The 10,000-nt window shown below is 61.9% G+C and overlaps 3 non-coding genes across 3 annotated transcripts in view; all 3 read left to right on the forward strand.

Annotated features, from left to right (window-relative positions):
- The first annotated feature begins 5,467 nt into the window (after positions 1–5,467).
- Positions 5,468–7,955, forward strand: LOC149063345 (small subunit ribosomal RNA). Its single transcript, XR_016190000.1, has one exon. It is a non-coding gene; the product is annotated as a small subunit ribosomal RNA (ribosomal RNA).
- Positions 7,956–8,167: 212 nt separating this feature from the next.
- On the forward strand, positions 8,168–8,325 carry LOC149063346 (5.8S ribosomal RNA). Its single transcript, XR_016190026.1, has one exon. It is a non-coding gene; the product is annotated as a 5.8S ribosomal RNA (ribosomal RNA).
- A 402-nt stretch (positions 8,326–8,727) lies between these two features.
- The window catches only part of LOC149063347 (large subunit ribosomal RNA), a 4,199-nt gene continuing 2,926 nt past the window's right edge, over positions 8,728–10,000 (forward strand). Inside the window, exon 1 of the ribosomal RNA XR_016190018.1 lies at positions 8,728–10,000. This exon is cut by the window's right edge and continues 2,926 nt beyond it. This is a non-coding gene — a ribosomal RNA (large subunit ribosomal RNA).

Consider the following 10,000-nt stretch of genomic DNA (forward strand, 5'->3'; position numbering starts at 1 on the left):
CTGTCCCCATTCACCAGAGGAGGAAAGGGACAGTGAAATATCATTCGAACCAGTACTGTCCTCATCGCTATCGGTGACGAGGGGGTTAGTGCACTGTCCTCATCGCTAACGGGGACGATAGGGACAGTGCACTGTCCTCATCGCTATCGGGGACGATAGGGACAGTGCACTGTCCTCATCTACCAGAAGGTAATAAGGACAGTGTGCATGTTGTATTATCACTGTCCCAATCCGCGCGCGCCCGGTGGTCGGCCGCACTGCTACGCGGGACCGCCTGGCGGCCGGCTAGCGGGACGCGGCTTGCAGCGTTCGATTTACGCGGGTGCGTACGGTGGTCGACGACTTGCAACAACGTCACGGGTGGTCGGTTAGACGAAATGCGCTCGGGGTTGCCCGGGTAGACCGCGGTCGGTGGGACGGGAGAAGATTTGTTCATGTCGGGTGAAAAAAAAATTACCAGATGGTAATAAGGACAGTGTGCATGTTGTATTATCACTGTCCCAATCCGCGCGCGCCCGGTGGTCGGTGTCGTAGGTGGTCGGCCGCACTGCTACGCGGGACCGCCTGGCGGCCGGCTAGCGGGACGCGATTTGCGTCCCGCCCGCGCAGGCGGCGCCATTTTTTTTCGTGCCGTGCAGCCACGCGGCGTGCAGCGTTCGATTTACGCGGGTGCGTACGGTGGTCGACGACTTGCAACAACGTCACGGGTGGTCGGTTAGACGAAATGCGCTCGGGGTTGCCCGGGTAGACCGCGGTCGGTGGGACGGGAGAAGATTTGTTCATGTCGGGTGAAAAAAAAATTACCAGATGGTAATAAGGACAGTGTGCATGTTGTATTATCACTGTCCCAATCCGCGCGCGCCCGGTGGTCGGTGTCGTAGGTGGTCGGCCGCACTGCTACGCGGGACCGCCTGGCGGCCGGCTAGCGGGACGCGATTTGCGTCCCGCCCGCGCAGGCGGCGCCATTTTTTTTCGTGCCGTGCAGCCACGCGGCGTGCAGCGTTCGATTTACGCGGGTGCGTACGGTGGTCGACGACTTGCAACAACGTCACGGGTGGTCGGTTAGACGAAATGCGCTCGGGGTTGCCCGGGTAGACCGCGGTCGGTGGGACGGGAGAAGATTTGTTCATGTCGGGTGAAAAAAAAATTACCAGATGGTAATAAGGACAGTGTGCATGTTGTATTATCACTGTCCCAATCCGCGCGCGCCCGGTGGTCGGTGTCGTAGGTGGTCGGCCGCACTGCTACGCGGGACCGCCTGGCGGCCGGCTAGCGGGACGCGATTTGCGTCCCGCCCGCGCAGGCGGCGCCATTTTTTTTCGTGCCGTGCAGCCACGCGGCGTGCAGCGTTCGATTTACGCGGGTGCGTACGGTGGTCGACGACTTGCAACAACGTCACGGGTGGTCGGTTAGACGAAATGCGCTCGGGGTTGCCCGGGTAGACCGCGGTCGGTGGGACGGGAGAAGATTTGTTCATGTCGGGTGAAAAAAAAATTACCAGATGGTAATAAGGACAGTGTGCATGTTGTATTATCACTGTCCCAATCCGCGCGCGCCCGGTGGTCGGTGTCGTAGGTGGTCGGCCGCACTGCTACGCGGGACCGCCTGGCGGCCGGCTAGCGGGACGCGATTTGCGTCCCGCCCGCGCAGGCGGCGCCATTTTTTTTCGTGCCGTGCAGCCACGCGGCGTGCAGCGTTCGATTTACGCGGGTGCGTACGGTGGTCGACGACTTGCAACAACGTCACGGGTGGTCGGTTAGACGAAATGCGCTCGGGGTTGCCCGGGTAGACCGCGGTCGGTGGGACGGGAGAAGATTTGTTCATGTCGGGTGAAAAAAAAATTACCAGATGGTAATAAGGACAGTGTGCATGTTGTATTATCACTGTCCCAATCCGCGCGCGCCCGGTGGTCGGTGTCGTAGGTGGTCGGCCGCACTGCTACGCGGGACCGCCTGGCGGCCGGCTAGCGGGACGCGATTTGCGTCCCGCCCGCGCAGGCGGCGCCATTTTTTTTCGTGCCGTGCAGCCACGCGGCGTGCAGCGTTCGATTTACGCGGGTGCGTACGGTGGTCGACGACTTGCAACAACGTCACGGGTGGTCGGTTAGACGAAATGCGCTCGGGGTTGCCCGGGTAGACCGCGGTCGGTGGGACGGGAGAAGATTTGTTCATGTCGGGTGAAAAAAAAATTACCAGATGGTAATAAGGACAGTGTGCATGTTGTATTATCACTGTCCCAATCCGCGCGCGCCCGGTGGTCGGTGTCGTAGGTGGTCGGCCGCACTGCTACGCGGGACCGCCTGGCGGCCGGCTAGCGGGACGCGATTTGCGTCCCGCCCGCGCAGGCGGCGCCATTTTTTTTCGTGCCGTGCAGCCACGCGGCGTGCAGCGTTCGATTTACGCGGGTGCGTACGGTGGTCGACGACTTGCAACAACGTCACGGGTGGTCGGTTAGACGAAATGCGCTCGGGGTTGCCCGGGTAGACCGCGGTCGGTGGGACGGGAGAAGATTTGTTCATGTCGGGTGAAAAAAAAATTACCAGATGGTAATAAGGACAGTGTGCATGTTGTATTATCACTGTCCCAATCCGCGCGCGCCCGGTGGTCGGTGTCGTAGGTGGTCGGCCGCACTGCTACGCGGGACCGCCTGGCGGCCGGCTAGCGGGACGCGATTTGCGTCCCGCCCGCGCAGGCGGCGCCATTTTTTTTCGTGCCGTGCAGCCACGCGGCGTGCAGCGTTCGATTTACGCGGGTGCGTACGGTGGTCGACGACTTGCAACAACGTCACGGGTGGTCGGTTAGACGAAATGCGCTCGGGGTTGCCCGGGTAGACCGCGGTCGGTGGGACGGGAGAAGATTTGTTCATGTCGGGTGAAAAAAAAATTACCAGATGGTAATAAGGACAGTGTGCATGTTGTATTATCACTGTCCCAATCCGCGCGCGCCCGGTGGTCGGTGTCGTAGGTGGTCGGCCGCACTGCTACGCGGGACCGCCTGGCGGCCGGCTAGCGGGACGCGATTTGCGTCCCGCCCGCGCAGGCGGCGCCATTTTTTTTCGTGCCGTGCAGCCACGCGGCGTGCAGCGTTCGATTTACGCGGGTGCGTACGGTGGTCGACGACTTGCAACAACGTCACGGGTGGTCGGTTAGACGAAATGCGCTCGGGGTTGCCCGGGTAGACCGCGGTCGGTGGGACGGGAGAAGATTTGTTCATGTCGGGTGGTCGGGTGAAAAAAAATTACGTAGCACTGTTACGCGCGTCCTAACGTCGTTTACGATGAACACGTATTATTTTCCAGTCGACCGTCCACGGTGGTCCGTCGAGCCGGGGTAGGTCGCATGCGGGCAGCCCGGACGTCGACGTTGCACGGGGTTTCGAAACCGGAGTTTTTGGATCGCGATTTTTTCCAAACCCAATAACTCGTTAACGGTCGGTTTTCGGTGGACGAACCAAAGAGGTGATCTCGTCGGGCGCACCGAATACTATCAGGAATAGTAGGTCCGACGGACGTGATGCGATTTTTAAATATTTTTCGATTGTGCGATTGTGGCGGGGGTATTAGTGTTCGGGTGGGGGGAACCGATACGCGCGCCGATTGCGGTAGTTGACGGGCGCGCGTCCACTGTTGCACGAGCGACGCTACGCCATTACGGGTGGTCGGTTAGACGAAATGTATTATCACTGTCCCAATCCGCGCGCCCGGTGGTCGGTGTCGTAGGCGGTCGGCCGGTACTGCTACTCGGGACCGCATGGCGGCCGGCTAGATTTGCGTCCCGCCATTTTTTTTCGTGCCGTGCCGCCAAGCGGCGTGCGTACGGTGGTCGACGACTTGTAACAACGTCACGGGTGGTCGGTTAGACGAAATGCGCTCGGGTGGCCCGGGTAGACCGCGGTCGGTGGGACGGGAGAAGATTTGTTCATGTCGGGTGGTCGGGTGAAAAAAAATTACGTAGCACTGTTACGCGCGTCCTAACGTCGTTTACGATGAACACGTATTATTTTCCAGTCGACCGTCCACGGTGGTCCGTCGAGCCGGGGTAGGTCGCATGCGGGCAGCCCGGACGTCGACGTTGCACGGGGTTTCGAAACCGGAGTTTTTGGATCGCGATTTTTTCCAAACCCAATAACTCGTTATCGGTCGGTGTTCGGTGGACGAACCAAAGAGGTGATCTCGTCGGGCGCACCGAATACTATCAGGAATAGTAGGTCCGACGGACGTGATGCGATTTTTAAATATTTTTCGATTGTGCGATTGCGGCGGGGGTATTAGTGTTCGGGTGGGGGGAACCGATACGCGCGCCGATTGCGGTAGTTGACGGGCGCGCGTCCACTGTTGCACGAGCGACGCTACGCCATTACGGGTGGTCGGTTAGACGAAATGTATTATCACTGTCCCAATCCGCGCGCCCGGTGGTCGGTGTCGTAGGTGGTCGGCCGGCTAGATTTGCGTCCCGCCACTTTTTTTCGTGCCGTGCCGCCAAGCGGCGTGCGTACGGTGGTCGACGACTTGTAACAACGTTAGGCGAAATGCGATTGTGGCGGGGGTATTAGTGTTCGGGCGGGGGGATCCGATACGGGCGCGGATTGCGGTAGTCCACGGGCGCGCGTCCACTGTTACACGAACGACGCTACGCCATTAAGGTGGAAAAACCCGGGATTTTGTAAATTTGTGAGCGGTTCGGTCGTCGGCGTTGCAGTCGACGGCCGGCCGCCGATCACGAACACCACAACAGCAAAGCCACGGGCGACGCCGAAGACGGCGCGTACACCTCGCGGCGCCCACCGGTCGCCGCCAACTGACGGTCGTCCACGTACGCGGGACACCGTCGGTTGAGTGGCCGGTCCGGTGAGAGCCGGCGGAAGGTGACACGCGTCCGCGTTTCGGCCGCCGACCCATCTCGCAATCCGAGTGGCGAAACTCAACCGGCGCCGCGCGTCCACCAGCCGGTGTTTGCGCGGCGCGCGCCAATCCACACCGATGACGACTCCCGTTACCGTTCCGCGTGTCACGAACACTCGACGCCAGAACATTCCCGCCGCGGCCGGCCATCGTCGCCGCGCCCGGCGGTCGCCGGGGCGAAGCCACGGGACGGCGGACTTCGCGTCGCGTCCCGGCTTCCCCCTCGATCTCGGCTGGGGGCCGTTACGAATCGGGCGAGAGCCGGTCTCGGTACGCTCGCCGGGGACCCGTGCACACACCGTCACCCGAACCCGGCGGTCGACCGTCACCCGGTCCGTCTCGTCAACGTGTCGCACTCCGTGTGCCGACCACACCACACACACATTTTGTTGTTGTTGAACCGCGGTCGGTCGCGCGGCCGTGACCCACAGCGGTCCCGGCCACGCGATCGCCCTCGGCGTCGGCTCGCCGCCCCCTTCCGCGGGGCGTCGGACCGGCGCTCGGACGCACGCGTCCCAGGCCGCCACGCGCGTGGCGGTCGCGGGGCGCGGTAGCAGTAAACCCGAGATCCCTGGTTGATCCTGCCAGTAGTCATATGCTTGTCTCAAAGATTAAGCCATGCATGTCTCAGTGCAAGCCGCATTAAGGTGAAACCGCGAAAGGCTCATTAAATCAGTTGTGGTTCCTTAGATCGTACCCAAGTTACTTGGATAACTGTGGTAATTCTAGAGCTAATACATGCCGACAGAGTTCCGACCGTCGCGGCGCTCTCGGGCGTCGCGCGCGGGAGGAACGCTTTTATTAGATCAAAACCGGCCCGTCGCGGCGCGCTTCGTGCGCGTCCCGATCGCGGCCCGCGCAAAGACCTGGTGACTCTGAATAACTTCGAGCTGATCGCACGGTCTCCGTACCGGCGACGCATCTTTCAAATGTCTGCCTTATCAACTGTCGACGGTAGGTTCCATGCCTACCGTGGTGGTAACGGGTAACGGGGAATCAGGGTTCGATTCCGGAGAGGGAGCCTGAGAAACGGCTACCACATCCAAGGAAGGCAGCAGGCGCGCAAATTACCCACTCCCGGAACGGGGAGGTAGTGACGAAAAATAACGATACGGGACTCATCCGAGGCCCCGTAATCGGAATGAGAACACTTTAAAACCTTTAAACGAGGATCAATTGGAGGGCAAGTCTGGTGCCAGCAGCCGCGGTAATTCCAGCTCCAATAGCGTATATTAAAGTTGTTGCGGTTAAAAAGCTCGTAGTCGGATCTGTGTCTGGGCGGTGCCGGACCACCCTGGCGGTCCGGCGTGTCGCGGCCGGCCGTGCCGCGGGACCACGTGTCCCGTCGGCGCGGTCGCCGTCGCGCTCGTCAGCCGTCTCGGGGTGTTAGTTACCGGCACGTCGGCCGGACGTATTGTCGGCAGGCGGACACGTGTCTCGTGCTCCCGGCGCGCCGCGCGGCCACGCGTCGCGCGGCCGTCGGGGTTCGACGACGGCGGCCGCCTACTCCAATCTTGCTGCGCGGTGCTCTTCACCGAGTGCCGTCGGCGGGCCGACACGTTTACTTTGAACAAATTAGAGTGCTCAAAGCAGGCTCAAATCTGGCGGGGCGGCTTCACGGCCGTCTCGTCAAAAGGCCCTGAATACTGGTCGCATGGAATAATGGAACAAGACCTCGGTCCCGCGCATCTCCGCCCTTCGCGGGCGCGCGAAACCGCCCTCCGGGGCGTTTCCGTGCGCGGGCCGCCGGGCCGCGGGCGCCAGTCGCCCGCGCGTCCCGCCGGGCCGGTTTTCGGGACCGGAGGTAATGATCAACAGAGACGGGCGGGGGCATTCGTACCGAGACGTTAGAGGTGAAATTCTTGGATCGTCTCGAGACGAACTGACGCGAAAGCATTTGCCAAGTACGTTCTCGTATGATCAAGAACGAAAGTTAGAGGTTCGAAGGCGATCAGATACCGCCCTAGTTCTAACTGTAAACGATGCCAGCTAGCGATCCGCCGGCGTTTCATTAACGACCCGGCGGGCAGCTTCCGGGAAACCGAAGCTTTTCGGTTCCGGGGGAAGTATGATTGCAAAGTTGAAACTTAAAGGAATTGACGGAAGGGCACCACCAGGAGTGGAGCCTGCGGCTTAATTTGACTCAACACGGGAAACCTCACCAGGCCCGGACACCGGAAAGATTGACAGATTGAGAGCTCTTTCTTGATTCGGTGGGTGGTGGTGCATGGCCGTTCTTAGTTGGTGGAGCGATCTGTCTGGTTAATTCCGATAACGAACGAGACTCTGTCCTGCTAACTAGGCGGGTAAACCCGGGTCGGCGTGGGCGCGGCGCCGGCGGTTTCGGCCGTCTGCGTTCGCGTTCCCGTCGGCTCGGCCCGGTATCCCCGAACGCGTTCGCCCGTCGTCCACGGCGGTCGTCGGGCGCGGCCGCGCCATCCGCGTCCCGGCGTGCGGCGGGCGTGCGGGGGTCGGGGGGCAACCTCCGGTCGCCGTGCGTCAGTCGTGCGCTGGGCTCCGCGGTGAAGCGCGCCGCGTTCGCGGCCGTCGCCGGCGGATCACGATACGTTACTAGGGCTACCGCCGGCTCCCAGGAGCTTAAACTCTTCTTAGAGGGACAGGCGGCGGACGAAAATAGCCGCACGAGACTGAGCGATAACAGGTCTGTGATGCCCTTAGATGTTCTGGGCCGCACGCGCGCTACACTGAAGGAATCAGCGTGTGTTAACATTCCTGGGCCGACAGGCTTCCGGGTAACCCGCTGAACCTCCTTCGTGCTTAGGGATCGTGGCTTGCAATTTTTCCACGTGAACGAGGAATTCCCAGTAAGCGCGAGTCATCAGCTCGCGTTGATTACGTCCCTGCCCTTTGTACACACCGCCCGTCGCTACTACCGATTGAACGACCGCAGTGAGGTCTTCGGACTGGACGCGCGTTATTCGGCCCCCTCGGGGGCTGGGTCGTCGCGCGACCGGGAAGATGACCGAACTCGGCCGTTTAGAGGAAGTAAAAGTCGTAACAAGGTTTCCGTAGGTGAACCTGCGGAAGGATCATTAGAGACGGGCCCGCGGCGCCGGCGACTCGCTTGCCGGTCTCGCGCGCGCCTAATCCGACCCCGTGGCCGCGTGCGCTCGCGCGCGACAACCGCGCACGGTTGTCGTCCGCCGACCGCCCGCGCGCCGCGACCCCCGACCGAGAGTCGACCGAAAGATGGTTACCGTCGTCGGAAGACGATTGTGTAAACGAAAAAAAAAAAAAACAAACACCCGACCCCGAACGGCGGATCACTTGGCTCGTGGATCGATGAAGACCGCAGCTATCTGCGCGTCGTCGTGTAATCCGCAGGTTATACGAACATCGACCAGTCGAACGCACATTGCGGCCTCGGTGACCCGCGGGTCCCGGGCCACGCCTGTCTGAGGGTCGTATACCGGATACTCGGCCAGACCGATGCGCCGGCACGGCAGGCGTCCGGCGGAGCGCGCGCGCCGCGTCCGGTCCTCACGGGGACCGGCGCCCGCGCGCCCGTCGGCCGCACGCCGCGCCCGCGCGAGTTTGGCGGCTCGACCGGGGAAAACGCGGGCTACCGCTCGCGGCTGCCCCCGGTCGTCCGCCCAAGTTGTGACGGCAAACAGTCACGGGTTCTCGCGCCGTCGAACGGCACGTCCCCGTCCGCCCGCCGCGCGAGAGCGCGGCCGGGTCGGCTGAGAGTCGTCCTCGAGACGCCACCTCTCCGGCAACCGAGAAGCGGACGCGGACCGTCGCCGCGCGGACGGAGCGCGGACCCGCGCACCAGTTACCACCACCACACGTACCACACACTTGTTCCGACCTCAGATCAGGCGGGACTACCCGCCGGATTTAAGCATATTAATAAGCGGAGGAAAAGAAAACAACCGTGATTCCCCCAGTAGCGGCGAGCGAACAGGGAAAAGCCCATCGCCGAATCCCGCCGCGCACTTTTGTGTCGCGGCACGTATGGGAGTTGTGGCGTACGGGCCGGCCTCGTTGCCGGGGCGCACGTGACGGTCCAAGTCTCCCTTGAACGGGGCCATGGCCCGCAGATGGTGCCAGGCCAGTAGAGGCCGTCACAGCGTTCCGGGATCGGACCGCGCCTTCGAGTCGGGTTGCTTGAGAGTGCAGCCCGAAGCGGGTGGTAAACTCCATCTAAGGCTAAATACGGCCACGAGACCGATAGTGGACAAGTACCGTGAGGGAAAGTTGAAAAGAACTTTGAAGAGAGAGTTCATAAGAACGTGAAACCGTTCGGGTGTAAACGGACAGAGCCCGCGAGTCCCCGCCGGGCGAATTCACGGTCGGTGGTCTCACCGCCGGCCGGATCTTTCGCTCGGTCAGCGGACGTCGCGACTCGTTGGGCGCCGGCCGAAGGGCCCGGGTGGCGGTTCGTCGCGGCGGTCGCGCCTCGGCGTGACCGTTCGCGCCGAACCCCGGTGCTCCTGGTCGGCTCGCCCGACGGCATGAACCGTCGACGCGGCCCCGTCGCAGGCGGGGTCCCGTCGGTCGGCGACGAGTTTCGGGCTACTTTCCGACCCGTCTTGAAACACGGACCAAGGAGTCTAACGTGTGCGCGAGTCAACGGTGATCTCACGAAAAACCACGTTTGGCGCAATGAAAGTGAACCGTTTACGGTGCGGACGATGGCCTAGCGACCGAACCCACCGGCGTTCAAAGTCGCGCTGGTCCGCAGTCCGGGGGCGTCTCCGCCAGGTCGGCTCCGGCCGTCCGGGGGCGCACCCTTAGCGCACACGTTGGTACCCGAAAGATGGTGAACTATGCCTGGCCAGGATGAAGTCAGGGGAAACCCTGATGGAGGTCCGCAGCGATTCTGACGTGCAAATCGATCGTCTGAGCTGGGTATAGGGGCGAAAGACTAATCGAACCATCTAGTAGCTGGTTCCATCCGAAGTTTCCCTCAGGATAGCTGGCGCCGATGTGTCCCGCCCGTTCGCGGGCGTACGGACGCCGGTGGGACTCCGCGCTGTACGGCGCGGTAACAACCCGCTCGTAACACGGAGGATGTCTCATACGGTAAAGCGAATGATTAGAGGACATTGGGGCCGAAACGACCTCAACCTATTCT

This window comes from Diuraphis noxia, unplaced genomic scaffold (genome assembly GCF_037042655.1).
Source record: "Diuraphis noxia isolate RWA-SAM2 unplaced genomic scaffold, SU_Dnox_SAM2 contig0001, whole genome shotgun sequence".
Taxonomy (NCBI): domain Eukaryota; kingdom Metazoa; phylum Arthropoda; class Insecta; order Hemiptera; family Aphididae; genus Diuraphis; species Diuraphis noxia.